The following is a 17,695-nucleotide window of genomic DNA, read 5'->3' on the forward strand; positions in this document are numbered from 1 at the left end:
CCAAGTTGCCTCTGCAGCCCTGAAGTTATGAAGTCATTTCTGATAAGCTGTCCCTCCCTACAGCACTGAAGCTAGCTTGTTAGCAGTACATGACTGATTAATTGTTTCAGGGTAGGCTGAGCCACCCTCTAACAAGGGGGCGTGTATTAGCCTGGTCGGTATGTTTTTCATTCTCGCCTTTCCCTAGGATTGTCATGTCTGGGTGATAAGAAGAGTGCTGTTGAAGTACAATGTCTCGCTCTCTCTCTCTCTCGCTGTACCAGCTGCAAGGCCAAGTTGCCTCTGCAGCCCTGAAGTTATGAAGTCAGCTAGCTTGTTAGCAATACATGACTGATTAATTGTTTCATCTTAAATGTTCCCATGTAATTCTGTTCTTAAAAATTCTAAAATCTAAATTCTGTTCTCACAGTCCCCCCTTTTGATTCTTCAAAACATTTTTAAAAATCAATCCCTTGATCCCACCTAGGTGCCTTTAATGGTCTCTATTTGTCTAGAAACAGCCTTCAACACCCAGAGGGGTCGCACTCAATACGTCGCCTGCTTGTGCCATAAGAGGGGCCTGCGGTAACTCTGTAAAGGCATAAGTTTTGCAGGGGCTTCAACTACTTGTTTACAACAATGCCTTTTACTATCAGATTTCTAAGGTCTTTCATCTGGCCCATATGGCCGATATTATTGTGCTGCCACTGCGGGTCTTGATTAGGGTATTTTTGTTCAGCTGGTTCGTTTCCCCCTACCCCGGGAGGGTTTTCTCTTTCCCAAATTTTCAGGGGTCTTCTACGAGGACTTTCATTTCCTTTTTAAACACTCTTACCTCTCCTGACGTTAATGGTGCACTAACAAATCCAATTTCATTATTTCCTATTGGTACCTCTCTCAAGGGCATCATTGTCTTAGGAGACTCTCTGTCTCTATCGTCGTCGTTATCGTCGGGTTTAGGGGTGGTCCTTCTTGCTGTCCTTCGATCATATTTGGGTCTTTTTCTACTTGGTTTTTGACTCTAAATCCCAATACTCCAACATCCGTCCCAATGGACTTTTGGAGGGATGTTGCCGGCAGACTTTCCTTGTCTCCCATCGTCTTCCTTTTTAGACGATTAATTTCCCATGGTTAACTGAAGGGTCTTGTACCCTACGGTATTCACCTCCTAGCTGAAGGGTCTTATACCTTACGGTATTCACCTCCTAACTGAAGGGTCTTATACCCGACAGTATTCACCTCCTAACTGAAGGGTCTTGTACCCTACGGTATTCACCTCCTAGCTGAAGGGTCTTATACCTTACGGTATTCACCTCCTAACTGAAGGGTCTCATGCCATACAGTACTCACCTCCTAGCTGAAGGGTCTTATACTGCAGGACTGTAAAATTCACTCCTCAAGGACTTTTGGTACTTAGAAGGTCTTATCCTACAGTTAACCATAAGTCACCAAGATAATACTTAAAAGTCGTTTTTCTTACCTTGGTCCGTGCACGGAGTTGCCTGACTTCACATGTGTACCTGCCGCACTAAATACTCGTTCAGAGTGACTTCCCTAGGATCGTTTTCAGTCCGCTACGGACTCGTGTCCGCGACCAACGAGAGAAACGAGACCGTTTTTAAATTAACGGGACGCGTCTTCTCGTCTGTCGTCGGCCGCGGTCCCGGCAATGATGAAGAGATCCCGGACGAGCCCCCAATTGTGAGAAACGTAGCCCACTTAATAATAATTTACACCAAGTCAAACTCTGAAGAAGTAAGTTTATTTAACGTTCTTGCAAGATCGGGTGTCCTACAAGCAGGCACACCGATCAACATATTCAGTTCATGTTTATACAATACAAATCCATTTGTCCACGCCTTTATTTTACATTATTGGTTATAACGTATTATGACACTAACCTATCCTATGGTTGCTACAGTCTCCTCCTCTGTTTACTTCTCCCCCTACTCTAACTTTCCAGCCCCTAACTCTTGTTTTTGTTTTACCTTATTTGGCTCTCCATTGTGTGTTTTAACTTGCAGCTGTCAGCCTTTATCTTAGTGGGGCAGTTTCTTATTCACTACATCCTTTGTTCTAACTCTTGCTGTTTCTCTTTTATCTGCCTAAGCACAATTTTTAAGTGATGTATTGTCCCAAGGTCTGTACTTACGTACCCTTATCAGTTCTCTTTTTCAGTGATGTACTGTCTTAAGGTCTCCACTTACATACCCTTATCAGTTCTCTTTGTCAGTGATGTACTGTCTTAAGGTCTCTACTTACATACCCTTATCAGTCCTCTTTTTCAGTGATTTCATTATGTTGTGTACAAATGACTTCTTGGTAACTTTCCACAAGCTGTAGAAACAACATTTCAGCATTTCTTATTCTCACAGAATGCTGACAGGGGAGGGGAAGATGAGGTAGGTGGTGGCATCACGCTGGAGGTGGTGGAAATGGTGGAAGATGATCCTTTGGATGTGGAGGCAGGTGGGGTGGAAAGTGAGGACAAGGGGATCCCTGTCGCAGTTCTGGGAGGGAGGGGAAGGGGGAAGGCAGAGGTTGATGGTCCTGTCAACTACACTGGGAGGGGGGCAAGGGGTGGGGGTTGAAATCTGGTGATGTTGTTGAATTTAATTTCAAACACTCCTTGAACTCTCTGCCGATGAAGACTGAAAAAGGGAAGATCAAGCACACAACAAGGGTCTCAAATCCAAGACCCTGAGATTAAAAGTCTCATGCTCTACCAACTGAGCTAACAAGGCCTGAAACAGTACTTCTACTCTGATACAGTAAATTCACTTACAGAAGCCCCAAAGTGTGAGAAATTCCTCTCACTCATCAATAATAAATCTGAAATATTTTTACCTTCCAAATGCTGCCATCTATTTTGTCAGTATTTATTTCTCTCTCCTTTTTATTTAGTTCATGCATTTCTTCAGAATTTTTTTTTTTCAATTATATCTGAGGGAAGAAATGAACAGATCTGGCAGCTCAAAACTGGGCATCCATGAGGCACTGTGGGCCATCAGCAGCAGCAGAATTGTATTTAAACACAATATGTTACCTCATTGCCTGGCATATCCCTCACTCTACCATTACCATCAAGCCAAGGGAGCAATAGTGGTTCAATGAAGTGTGCAGGAGGGCATGTCAGGAGCAGCACCAAGCAGACCTAAAAATGAGGTGTCAACCTGGTGAAGTTACAACACAGGATTACTTGCATGTCATATAGCGGAAGCAGCATGCAATAGACAGAGCTAAGCAATCTCACAATCAACAGATCAGATCAAAGCTCTGCAGTCCTGCCAGATCCAGTCCTGAATGGTGGTGGATAATTAAACAATTAACAGGAGTCACAGAGAGTCATAACGTCGTACAGCACAGAACCAGGCCCTTCGGCCCACCGCGTCCATGCCGACTATAATGCCTATCTATACTAATCCGACCCGCCTGCATTTATTCCATATCCCTCCATGCCTTGCTCATTCAAGTACCTGTCCAGATGCCTCTTAAATGTGACTACTGTTCCTGCCTCCACCAGACAGCTCATTCCAGATACCCACTATTCTTTCTGTGAAAAATTTACCCCTTTGACCCCCTTTAAACCTCCTCCCTCTTTGCTTAAATCTATGCCCTCTAGTTTTAGTCACCCCTGCCATGGGAAACAGAGTCTGGCTATCTACACTATCTATGCCTCTCATAAAGCATGACGTAGGAGTGAAGAACGAGTGACCAAGAGGAGGAAAGTGGCACGGCATAGAGCTAATGGCTGGAGTGGGGTTTGGGGGGCTGGGAGCGAGTGGCAGGAGAGCTGGGTGACACGCACAGGGAACAATCGGCCAGGGGAGCAGCGAGGTGGAGAGCGAGCAGCTGAGGAGAAGAAGCGTCACGGCCGACTGGGGAGAGCTCCAACCTCAAAGTCTCCCATTCAGCCGCTTCCTTCAGCTGAGTGAGAGGCTGGATACCCGATGACGCTTCAGCGTGCATGTGCGAAGATGGACCAGGCGCTGATTTGCGATGTTGTTGGTGCTGAGCCATGACATCATCCTGTGCATGTGCAGCCATGACCGTACAGCAGTTAGAAACAGTTCCTCAGTATTTACTCTGCCTCAAACCTTCAAGGAAGCTCTGCAAAGTAACTGAAAATCAAGTTGTCAGAAGTGGGATTTAAACACATGCCTCCAGTGAAAGCTGCAACCTGAACAGAGAAGCTGAAACCGCTCAGTCACCTCAACTGTTCAGAACCTTTTTGACCTCGTCATCACTTCTGTAATTTGAAAGGTTCACTCAGTTCAGGAACTTGTTCAATGTTGCTGGAATGCTCATTGACTGGGATATTAACTCCCCCGGGTTTTCCTGAGCTTGTTCTCGGTGTATGGGGATGTTTATCCTGGGCTGTGGAATCTTGCATCCCTGTAATGGACATTAACCCACTGATTGAATCTGTATTCACTGCTTTCCGCTGGTGCTGGGTAATTGCAGAGTGTGGGGCCGGAATGTTGCTGCTTGTCCCGGCCTCACTCACTCTGGGAAAGAGTGAATAATTGATGCGTCTGTTTCTGTATCTGAAATGTGACTTCGATCTGCTGTTATTAACCGAGGCAGCGTTGCAGAAGGATACGTTAATAATCTCTCACTAATCAACTGCAAACAGTCAGAATGTGTAACTTTGAGCAGCGCTTTCTGCACCGTCAGGGCTGGAAAGTTGAGGGAGGGAGAGACACTGTCAGTATCTGAGTGTACACAGCACTGTACAGAGAAAGAGCCAATATACCGGGGCTGAGACACAGTGTATCTTTTCACATTTAATCACAATAATATCCGGAGTCAGGAACTGAAAAGGATGAAAAACCGAATAATAAAAGCAAAAGTAAGAAAACTAAGCAATTATAGATTAGCTGATGAGCATTCTCTGTGTTACCTGATAGTCTACTGTTTTATTTTCAATGCTCTCTCCACTGTGGCCAGGGAATGATTTCTTCTCAAGGGCTGAATATTCACAAAGCTTCTTGGAATTTAAAATCTTTCAAAATTAATTCCATGGAGCTAATGGGGAAAAGTCAAATAACTGCATCTATTATAGGAGAGCTGGTTGGTGATGACGTGGATGTGTCTGCAGTGTGCAGGACCAGACTGTTTCTATAGATTCACAATGAATGTTCCACCCTTTATTTGGAACAGTAAAACTGATCGTGGACAATGGCTATTCTGGTTGCAGCAACCTGAAGATTTAACTCATTGACACCCTGCTTTCGGGTAATCTAGAAAGCACAACACCCAGCTCTGTCAGTTAGTGTGCTTGTTTGTTAACCCACAATTTGTTGGTTCAAGCACTTAAAAGGATGAGGCTTTATTAACTTAAACTCTTCTACATCTGCTGTATTACTCTTGCTGTTGATTCTTCAAAGACAAGTTTCGTCAAGTCTTTCTTTGTGAAATCCATGCTGACTGTGTTTTATTATATTTTCATTTTCATATGTATTTTCTACTTTTGGGGATTACAGGATATTGTCATTTTTTATTGATGTTATTTTTATTTATTGCATTTATTGCCCATCCCTAATTCCCTCGAGAAGGTAGTGGTGAGATGCCTTCTTGAACCACTGCAGTCGATGTGGTGCTGTTAGGAAGGGAGTTCCAGGATTTTGACCCAGCCACAGTGAAGGAACGGTGATATAGTTCCAATTCCAGAATGGTGTGTGGCTCAGAGGGGAACTTGCAGGTGATGGTGTTCCCATGCATCTGCTGCCCTTGTCCTTCTAGGTAGTAGAAGTCACGGGTTTGGAAGGTGCAGTGTAAGGAGGCTTGCTGCCTTGCTGCAGTGCATCTTGTGGATGGTACACACTGCTACCACTGTGCGTTGGTGATGGAGAGAGTGAATATAGTGAATGAGGTGCCAATCAAGTGGGCTGCTTTGTCCTGAATGACGTTGAGCTTCTTGAGTGTTGTTGGAGCTGCACCTATCCAGGCAATGGAGAGTATTGCATCACACTCCTGACTTGTGCCTTGTAGATAGGGGACAGGCTTTGGGGAGTCAGGAGGTGAGTTACTCGCCGCAGGATTCCTAGTGTCTGACCTGCTCTTGTAGCCATGATATTTATATGACTACTGCAGTTCAGTGTCTGGTCAATGGTAACCCCCAGGATGTTGATAGTGGGGGATTCAGCAATCGTAATGCTGTTGAATGTCAAGGGGAGAGGGTTAGATTCTCTCTTGTTTCAGAAGGTCATTGCCTGGGACTTGCGTGACTCGAATGTGAAATATCCTTATTGTAGAGTATTGTATTGTACTGTACAGTGACTACACTTGGAAAGTACTTCATTGGCTGTAAAAGGCTTTACAAAGTCCTGTGGTCGTGAAATGCATGTGTTGCTTTTTCCATTGTTATCAATGTCATTGTGATCAAAAGATAGGTTTCGTGAGCACAAGGTTTAAATCAATGTTGATTCAAATAATGTAAAAGCATCTATATTCTTGCACTATACTTAATAATCACCATCTTCCTTTCCTTACAGAGTACAATGTTTTTGACCCTGAAATTGATTCCACAATCTCAGTCCCTCAGACAATTTCAGCCCAGTTCTGATGAAAGATCACAGATCTGAAACGTTAACTCTGTTTCTCTCTCCACAGATGCTGCCAGACCTGCTGAGTATTTCCATCATTTTCAAGAGTCTCGATTTAATGAATAGGAAACTTGTTTCAGATCAGATTGGGAGACAGTGTGAAACCACTCCATTGTACTCATGTCTGAGATTCTGAGGACAGTTGGCTGTTAGTGGAAGACATCATCAATTAAATGTAACTAGCAACAGCTCAGACCAATTATTAGTTTACAAGGTGGTGTGATGGCCATCCAGGGGTTAAAAGTAGGGATCTTGAAATCTTTCAATGTGCAGGAACACTAGAAGAGCTCAGGGGTAAAGGCTCAGATCATCAACCAAGTTCTCCACCTGATGAGGGATCTAGGCAGGACAAAGAGGACCGTGACACTCTGAGACCAAGCTCGACCAGTCCACACACCTGCTGGAGCAGTAAAGTTATATTCCCCAAGTTTGTTCAAGATAATTTTACTTCCAATTCTTAAGTACTATTTTACTCTCAATAAAGGTTCTGGACTTATTAATCAAGTATCCTGTTGATTTAATTGGTTAAAGTCATGCCCAAAGAGATTGTCCACAATAGACTTTCCAGAACTGAAAGATAAGTCTGCAAGGATTGCTAATTTTACAGCCCTGTTTAAAAAGAGAGATAAACCCAGGAACTACGACCAGTTCGTCTAATGTCAGTGGTGGGGAAACTTTTAGAGACAATTGTCCAGGAGAAAATTAACTGGCACTTGGTAGAACATGGGCTAATAAATGACAGCCAGTACAGATTGGTTAACAGAAGATTGTGTATGAATTAATTAATGAATTAATTTCTTTGATGAAGTTTCAGAGAGAGTTGACCAGGGTGGTGAGGTTGATGGTGTGTGTCTGCACTTCAAAATTGTGTTTGAAAAAGTACCATAAAATAGACTTGTTAACAAAATTTGAACAGATGGGATTAAAGAGGCAGTGGCAGCGTGGATACAAAATTGGCTGAGAGACGGAAAGCATAAAGTAGGCTGAATGCTTGTTTTTCAGAATGGAGGGACTAATCCAGTAATGTCACTGTTGTTGCAGTGTGTGCAGTGTCTGACCCTGAGCTGTCCAAGGGAGGGGGCTGTTTGTGATTTTCCTGTGGGGTATATTATCATCAGGGTATCTCTCTGAGCTGTCACAGGGATGGGACAGTGTGTGATATCCTTGTGCATGTCATGCAGGCCCACTGGCGTGTGGTTCCATCCTGATGCCAAGAAACAGAGCCCCATCTATGGGCAAAAAGTCTCACTTCCCTGTGGGTGTCTTGAGAGAGAAGAAGGCTCAGGGAGTAAACCTGGACAGTAAATCCGGAGTGGAGTCCCATACCTGTTACTTATCAGGTAGTTTTCCAGCAACTCCTACAGCAGAGCTGGTACCAAATAGTACTGGTTTTTTCCTTTCCTTTGGACAATACTAGCAATGCTGAGAGGGGGTCCTGATGCTCAGTGTCTCCATACTATTTGCCCAGGCCTGTGCCCTGGAGAGGACACTCCAGCTTCATGGTTAATCATTAGCAAAACATGGGAAGAAACAATTACCGATTATAAGCTCTCACTCAATTGGTGTAGAGTATGAGCACCAGGGGCTACTTTTGACAGTGGGAGAGATCATCGCGTCTCAATGGATAACTACCACCTACTCCAAGCTGTGCAGCCCCCAGTCAGTTAGGTGCTGTCCTGCCACGACCTACTTGCTTCAATGGGTGCTTGCAGCTTCGAGAGATATCTCTCAACTGGCGGATTGATAATCTATGCACCAGGCAAGACAAACTCAACAAAGAAGACACCAGTGCTTCGCATCACAAGCTGGAATGTAAGGACCATGTGTCCTGGCCTTACCGACAACCTTCTGCAGGTTGATAGCACACACAAGACAGCTGTGATTGACAAGGAACTCACAAGGCTCAATGTGGACATTGCTGTGCTGCAAGAAACTAGACTCATTCAAAGTGGATCCCTCAAAGAGAAACACTACACCTTCTTCTGGCAGGGGAAAGCCCAAGAGGCAACTCGTGAGCATGGAGTGGGTTTCACAGTAAATAACATGCTACTTGTGATGAGTGAACCACCCACAGTAGGCTCAGAGAGACTTCTTACCCTTCACTTGTCAACAAGCGTGGGCCCAGTTAATCGCATGTGCATCTATGTGCCGACACTCACCTCCACCCCAGATGTCAAGGATCAATTCTATGAGACACTTGACACTGCCATCAGTAGAATTCCCAGCACCGAGGGACTGTATCTTCTAGGGGATTTCGACGCAAGCTTGGGTACTGACTGCAGCTTGGCCAATGAGCATAGGGCACCAGGGGATTAGCAAGATGAACGAAAATGGACAGAGGTTTCTGGAGCTATGCTGCCACCATGGACTCTGTGTGACGAACAGCTATTTCCAGGTCAAGCTGTGCCACAAGGTGTCCTGGAGACATCCGAGATCATGCCACTGGCACCAGCTAGACCTTATCATCACCAGACGTACCACCCTCAGCAGTGTCCTCATCACACGCAGCTATCATAGCGCTGACTGTGACACTGAGCACTCCCTGGTGTGTAGCAAGGTCAGGCTTCAGCCAAGAAAGCTTCACCCATCCAAGAAGAAATGTCGTTCTCGGATCAACACTTGCCGAACCACTGATCCAGAAAGGACCCAGGAGTTCCTCAACATCCTCGATCAGGCTCTTTCAGAAAACGCCCAAGGCCTCAGTGTGGTATCAACGTGGAATCATCTGCACGCCACCATCTATAACTCTGCACTCGCTGTGTATAGGAAAAGAGATGGGAGGAATGCTGACTGGTTTGAGGCTTATTGGACTGAAATGGAGTCAGTTACTGCAACTAAGAAGAGAGTCCTCATGAACTACAAACAAGTCTCCAGCAAACAAACTCTAGATGCTCTCAGAGCTGCCAGAAACAAGTCTCTGCAGACTGCTCGGCACTGCACCAATCAATACTGGTTAAAACTCTGCAACAGCATACAAACTGCCACTGAATCTGGGGGATGCTAGAGGGACATATGAAGGAATTCAACACACCAAGGTTCCTTAGACAGCACCTTCCATACCCGCAACCTCTACCAACTAGAAGGACAAGGGCAGCAAATTCATGGGAACACCACCACCTGCAAGTTCCCCTCCAAGCCACACACTATCGTGACTTGGAACTATATCGCCTTTCCTTCACTGTTGCTGGGTCAAAATCCTGGAACTCCCTTCCTAACAGCACTGTGGGTGCACCTACCTCACACAGACTGCAGCGGTTCAAGAAGGCAGCTCACCACCACCTTCTCATGGGAAATGAGGGATGGGCAATAAATGCTGGCTTCGCCAGTGATGATCACATGACATGAATGAATAAAAAAAAAATTATGAAAGCAATGGGAGCAGCAGTAACTAAATCAACACCTTTGAAGACAAAGACAGGGGTGATCATCACTGAACCTAACAAGCAGATGGAAAGGTGAGTGGAGCATTACCTTGAACTCTACATAACGGAGAACATTGTCATTGAAGTAGCTCTCAGCACCATTCCAGACTTCCCTGTCATGGAGGAGCTGGACAGCGACACCACCATAGAGCTCAACAACGCCATTGACCGTCTTGCCAGTGGTAAAGCCCTGGGAAATGATGATATTCCACCTGGAATCATCAAAAGTGGAAAAGCAGCGCTGTTGCAGCATCCCCATGAACTTCTGTGTCTCTGTTGGAAGGGGAGATCTGCGCCTCTCAACATGCGTGATGCAAACATTGTCACCTTGTGCAACAATAAAGGCGATCGCAGTGACTGCAGCAATTAGCGAGGCATCTGCTTGCTAAGTATTGTGGGGAAGGTCTTTGCTCGCATTGCTCTGACCAGATTGCAGACCCTGACATCACATCTATCTTGAGTCTCAGTGCAGATTCAGAGCTGGTAGATCGACAGTCGACATGATTTTCTCACTTCGGCAGTTACAGGAGAAGTACTGTGAACAGTACAGACCACTCTACATTGTCTTTATAGACATCACCAAGGCCTTCGATCTTGTTTGCAGAGACGGACTCTTCAAACTGCTGTGGAAACTAGGCTGCCCTCCTGAACTCTTGGGCGTCATCTCTTCTTTCCACGAGAACATGCACAGTTCCGTCAGTTACAATGGAGCAACATCAGACACTTTCACGATCAGCAGTGGGGTAAAACAGGGCTGTGTCCTGGTGCAAATTCTCTTCGGAACGTAGGTGGAGGCAGTTTACCCTGTCGAGCCTGATCTGTCATTCAATTACATCCTTGATGATCATCTACCTCAACACCACTTTCCCGCGCTCTCCCCATATCCCTTGATGTCATGAGTATCAAGATTTCTATCAATTTCTGTCCTGAACTTGCTCAATGATTGAACTTTCACAAACCCCTGAGGTAGAGATTTCCAAAGATTCACCACCCTCTGAGTAAAGAAATTCCACCCTATCTCAGTTTTAAATGGCCTTTTAAATGAAACTTTAAGGAATACAAGCCCAGTTTCCTCATAAGACAATCCCACCATCCCAGGGATTAGTCTGGTGACCCTCCGTTGCACTCCCTCTGTGGCAAGTATATCCTTCCTTAGATAAGGAAACCAAAACTGTGCACAATACTCCAGCACGATCTCACCAAGGCTCTATACAATTGCAGCAAGACATCTTTATTCCTGTACTCATGACCCCTCGTGTTAAGGCCAACATACCATTTGCCTTCCTAATTGATTGCTGCACCTGCATGCGAGCTTTTCGTGTCTCATGAACAAGGACACCCAGGTCCCTTTGGACATCAACACTTCCCAACCTCTCACCATTTAAGAAATATTCTGTCTTTCTGTTTATTCTACCAAAGTGGATAACTTCACACTTATTCACATTATATTCCATCTGTCATTTCATTCACTTATCCTGTCCAAGTCCCCTAGAAGCCTCCTTGTAACCTACTCACAGCTCACATCCTTTACAATTGGCATATTCTTCTCCATGCTGCTATTTTAAACTTTCAGTGACTCAGATGGGGGTGTCCACCTGCATACCAGAGCTGATGACAAGCTGTTCATCTTGGCAAGACTGCGCACCAAGACCAAAATGAGTCAGTTCTTGGTCTGTGAGTTGCTGTTTGCTGATGATGCTGTGCTGACATCCCATAATGAAATTCATTAACAGCAGCTTGTATATCGGTTCTCCCTGGCCTGCAAGGAGTTTGGACTGACGATCAGCATCAGGAAGATCAAAGTTATGGGCCAGGACGTAGAGACTCCACCTTCCATCAACATCGACAGCCTCACTTTGGAGGTTGTCAACAGCTTCACAGACCTTCGATCAACAATCACCAGCAATCTGTCCCTTGATACTGAAATCAGCACCAGGATTGTCAATGCTGCAGCTGTCATGTCAAAGTTGAGAAGACGAGTGTGAACCGACACCAAACTGATCAAAAATACAAAACTCCGCGTGTACCAGGCTTGTGTTCTCAGCACCCTCCTTTATAGTAGAGAAGCATCAACAACTTATGCAAGCCAAGAAAAGCAGCTGAACAGCTTCCACCTCCGCTGTCTCAGATGGATATTGGGCATCTCCTGGCAGGACAGAGTGCCGAATGCAGAAGTACACCAGCGTGCAGGGATCTGCAGCATGTTTGCCCTCTTGAGTCAGCGGTGACTCTGTTGACTGGGTCATGTGTGCTGAATGGATGACGGTCGCTTTGCCAAAGACATGCTCTTTGGTGAGCTTGCTATCAGCACGAGACCAACAGGTCACCCACGTCTGTGATGCAAGGACATCTGCAAAGCGAGATCTCAAGCTGACTGGGATTGGAGTCGATGCATGGGAAGTCCTTCCTGCTGACCGGAATTCCTGGAGAAAGGCATTCAGGAAGACCATGGGAAAAGCAGAGGACAAAAGAAATGACCAGATGGTGGGAAAGAGAGCTCAGAGGAAGGAAAAATTATCAGTCGACCTCGGGCCAATGATATTCATCTGTCCCAGCTGTGGAAGGGATCGTCACTCACGAGTCGTCCTCCACAGCCACAACAAACGATGTTTCACACAGAAGTGACGTACACCCCGGGTGTAGCCCATCGTCTTCCGAGACGGACGGTTGCCTATTACAATTACAACTACAGCTACAACTACAAGAGCGAGTCAGAGGCTGGGAGCTCTGCCGTGACGAACTCAGCTCTTGACTCGCCAAAGTCTGCCCACTATCTGCAAGGTCTTCCTCTGATTTCAATTGCATGCACATTCGCAATCTGGCTCTGTAGCTCAGTTGGTTAAAGCACCTGTCCAATAAACAGGAGATCTTGGGTTCAACTCCCAGCAGAGCCTCATATCACAGTAACAACATGCTTGAAAAGTTTCATTATCAACACTGACATCTGTGTCTTGTGAGCTTTAATTCAAAATACATGATGAATTTCAATCGCATAAAAAAACAGCCTTTGTGAAGGATATGAGTTTGGAATGGCTGTTCCTCCTTGGACAGAACTTCAGTGCTGGTACATCAAAGGTAACTTCTTTGACATAAATTTGTTCACAGTTACATTCAACCTGGAAAACAGCTTGATATTAATCTCACTGAAGGAGAGTGTTTGTGTCATTATGTGTTGCTTTTAACCGAGACTGGGACATGACGCAAGTGGGAGGATTCATCTGAGGTTTGGAATATTTGTCAGTCAGGAACAAGAAAAATCAAAGGAACCAAATAAGAAAACCTATGTCTCATGTGGTTACCGAGAAACGGTGAGAAGATATTAAACTTTGTTGTATTTAATACAACTGTGTGAACTTTGATCTTTGCGGCCTTTTATAAACAGTATTTGAAGGGTCTCAGTAAAAATGTTCAGTGTTGATGAGAGTGGGGTCTGGGTGAGCAGCTGCTGAGTGTGACAGGGTCAGGACTGGATGCAGGAAGTTCTCTGACATTCTCTCTCTCTCTCTCTGATGGGTTGAGTTGATTTTCAACTGGCAGCTGTTGCTGTTTTGATAATTCAAGTTCCCTCCACCGATTTTTTTGGACAGACAGTGCAGTATGAGGATGTAAAGGGTTAATGCTGAAGACAGTGGGATTAACCCCTCCCACAATCAGAGTGATGATGTAACTGTCACATGAGATGAGGTTTGGGAGAAGAGAGAGCAGCACCAAGGATGCTCGTTTAGGAGGCTTGATGAGTGTGTATATAGTATTGTGTAAATTAGAAAAGAGTTCTTAGTTCTTTCAGCAGGGAATGTGTCCAGAAAATATCGCGAAACTCACAATTTTATTATTCAGGAGTTGGAACACAGGGATATTAACTCCAAGTGACAGTAGTGGTTTCATTTAACAAAAGAAAAGTAGAGAATAATATTGCTCATTGATTGAAATCCCCCAGTGAGGTGACAGTTAAACAGGTGATCTGTTGGGGCATCCTTCGATCCAAGGTTTCGGCAGCATTTAATCTCCCTTTTTGGTGAAATTCTCTGTTTTTTGCATCTTTTTTTAATCCAGCTTTTATGGACCAGTGAAAAAACTGAAAAAAGTGAACAGATCCATCCTTTCTTTTCTTCCTTCTTCCCATCAGTTTCTCTTTTCTGTCCCAATTTAATCTGCTGTTTCTGCTGTTTTATCCATTCCAATCAAAATTCAACATTCCAATCAAATCTATTTGTTATTCCACAGTGTCTTTCCATGTGTTTTATTCTGTTGTATTCTCTCACAGTCTGTTTGATGATCAATTTTACATCTCACTCTCTGTTCTGGTGAAGATCAGAAACAGTGATATCTGTTTGCAACACCCGACAAGTCAGCCTGAGGCTGTATCTCATCGATAATGTGGAGTTAGGAACATAGGAACATAGGAGGAGGAGTCGGCCATTCTGCCCATCGAGCCTACCCCACCATTCAATATGATCATGGCTGATCATCCACTTCAATGCCCTTTTCCCCACACTTTCCTCATATTCCCTTATGTCATTTGTATTTAGAAATCTATCAATCTCTGCTTTAAACATACTCAATAACTGAGCTTCCACAGCCCTCTGGGTTACAGAATTCCAAAGATTCACAACCCTCTGAGGAATAACATTTCTCCTCATCTCTGTCCTAAGTGGCTTGCCCCTTATTTTGAAATTGCGTCCCCTGGTTCTCGACTCCCCAACCAGGGGAAACATCTTAGCTGCATCTACCCTGACTGTCCTTTAAATATTTTGTAAGTTTCAATGAGATCACCTCTCATTCTTCAAAACTCTAGAGAATACAGCCCCAGTTTCCCCAATCTCTCTTCATCGGACAGTCCCACCATCCCAGGAACAAGTCTGATGAACCTTCTTTGCACTCCATCTATGGCAATAATATCCTTCCGAAGATAAGGGGACCAAAGCTGCACACAGAACTCCAAGTGCAGTCTAACCAGGGTTCGATACAATTGAAGCAAGAATTCACGACTCCTGTACTCAAATCCTCTTGCGATAAAGGCTAACATACTATTAGCCTTCCTAATTGCTTGCTGCACCTGCATGTTAGCTGTCAGTGACTTATTGACATGGATACCAGGTCACCCTTATACTCTATACCTCAGTTAATAAAGGAAATGATTCCATATACCTGCGGAACCACCTTATTGACCTGTCCTGCTACCTTCAGGGATCTGTGGACATTCACTCCAACGTCCCTCACTTCCTCTACACCGTTCTGTGTTCTCCCATTAATTGTGTATTCCTTTGCCTTTTTTGACGCCTGCTCTCGCTGTTCCCTGCTCTCCGAGTGAACTCTTGCTCCCTCTCCTGGGCTCTTTATGCTCCATTCTGCTCTCACTGTTTCCTGCTCTCTGAATGTATCAATATTTATTTGCCTTGTGTTTAATTTAAAATATGGATTAACTGTATTTTACAGTTGTAGGTTTTATTTGGTAGTCCTGTACAAGTTGTGGATTGGTATTCAATATTTAGGTCTGTGAAAACGATTGTGAATGAAAATATAACTTTCAATCTTACACATGGGCTGGTCTGCAAGCTCCAAGTCCTTCATTTTGTAGTAATGGAATTGATACTGTATCTTTCAGTCTTAATCTCTGTGGGATTTTTGAACTGGTATGTAATGCATAACTTGGTCTAACGTCTGATGTACATTATTGGGATTCATAGGATCATAGGAAATAGGGGCATTAGGCCATTCAGCCCTTCGAGCCTGCTCCAACATTCAAACAGATCGTGACTGATCATCTAACTCTACGCCATTTTTCCCTGCTATCTCCATATCCCTTGATCTTGTTAGTATTTAGAAATCTATCGATTTCTGTCTTGAATATGTTCAATGATTGATCTTCCACAGCCCTCTGGGATAAAGAATTCCACAGAGTTCCCACCCTCTGAGTAAAGAAATTCCTGCTCATCTCAGTCTCAAATGGCCTGCCCTTATTCTGAGACTGTGTCCCCTTGTTCTAGACTCACTAGACAGAGGAATCATCCTATCCATATCTACCCTGTGACACCCTGGAAGAACTTTGTCTGTTTCAATGAGATCACCTCTCATTCTTCAAAACTCTAGAGAATTTAGGCCCTGTTTCTGCAGTCTCTCATCATAAGACAATCCCACCATCCTAGGGGATGAGACCGGTGAATCTCTGTTGCACTCCCTCTCTGACAAGTCTATGCTTCCTTAGATAAGGAAACCAAAATTGTACAGAATACTCCAGGTGCAGTCTCATCTAGACTTCATACATCTTTACTCATGTACTCAAATACGCTTTCAATGAAGCCAACATACCATTTGCCTTCCTAATTGATTGCTGCACCTGCATACTAGCTTTCAGTGTCTCATGAACAAGGACACCCAGGTGCCTTTGGACATCGACACTTCCCAGCCTCTCACCATTTAAGAAATACTCTGTCTTTCTATTTATTCTACCAAAGTGGAGAACTTCACACTTATTCACATTATATTCCATCTGCCATGTTCTTGCCCATTCCCCTTAACGCCTCCTTGCATTCAGTCTGTACCTTTCAATTCTGTAAATTTTGTCTGTTCTATTTCAGATTTTATATTTAAAATGTAACCATGGTGACAGAGTTTATTTAGATCTGATGGTGAGTTTGTTTTTGGACTGTGATTGATGGATCAACCTGTCAGCTGTACTGAATTGGAGTGAAATAGAAACAACTTCTGTCTCTCCTGCTGTTGTTTGACTGTTGGATTGAAAATGTGTCTCTTGACTTTGGGATCAGTGTCTGTGTGACTACTTCTTTTGTTTGTTCCAGTGGAGCTGATGAGCTGGCAGTATCTCTGTGCTTTGGGAGTGATCCTGTACCGACTGTGTGTTGGAATGAGCTCGCTGCACTTTTCTTTGTGTCCAAGAATCACCACATCCATTCAGGTTCCTTCGTGTATTTTCCTGCAGGAATGAAAGAACTGGTGAGATAGAAGATACAAAAGCGATCAATGTAATCGTCCCAATAATAATCATTATGAACAATCACAAAATGAAAACCAGGAACACAAACAGTGTCAGTGTCTGACTCCACTGCAGTACTGCAGCATTCAGCTTCTGTTTACCAGGTGTTTGCAGTGGATTTACAACAAGTTTGTGACATTCAGAAACAACACAAGCCCTGCACTGCTCAATGACTGGGACTGTCCGATAGAGCAGTGACCTTTACACAGTCGCATTTCTATTTCAACGGAAAACAAACAGCCACTATTTAAAATGTGCCTTTCACACTTCTCACCTGGTGTCTGCAATAAATGCTCTTTGTCAAACTGTCCACATCGTTGTTGTGCGGCTATTTTTCCCCCACTGTTCACGATCCAACAAACAGTGAGAGACAGGAACTAAAGCAGGAAAATTCCCTCTCCTTTGGGTGGTAAAATTGTCAGTGATTTTCAATAGTGATTTCTTCCCATTGTGTCTCCCTGAGCCTGTACAGACACTGTCTGAGAATCAACTCTCCCTTCCCCATGTCCCCGGCTCACTCCATGTTCCGGGAGCAGCTCCTGCTCCACAGTGTCTGTTACAAACAGATATGGTTCGGAAGGGCTGGGGCGTGCACCAAAACATGGGAGGAGCGAGTAGCCAAGGTACGACAAACGTTGGGCATGTGGGGGCAGCGATCTCTCTCCATTGTGGGTAAGAACCTGGTCATCAGG

The 17,695-nt window shown here is 44.4% G+C and overlaps 1 non-coding gene across 1 annotated transcript; it reads left to right on the plus strand.

Moving 5' to 3' along the window:
• The first annotated feature begins 12,829 nt into the window (after positions 1–12,829).
• On the plus strand, positions 12,830–12,903 carry trnai-aau (transfer RNA isoleucine (anticodon AAU)). Its single transcript has one exon. It is a non-coding gene; the product is annotated as a tRNA-Ile (tRNA).
• Positions 12,904–17,695: the final 4,792 nt, after the last annotated feature.

This window comes from Heterodontus francisci, unplaced genomic scaffold (genome assembly GCF_036365525.1).
Source record: "Heterodontus francisci isolate sHetFra1 unplaced genomic scaffold, sHetFra1.hap1 HAP1_SCAFFOLD_86, whole genome shotgun sequence".
NCBI lineage: Eukaryota > Metazoa > Chordata > Chondrichthyes > Heterodontiformes > Heterodontidae > Heterodontus > Heterodontus francisci.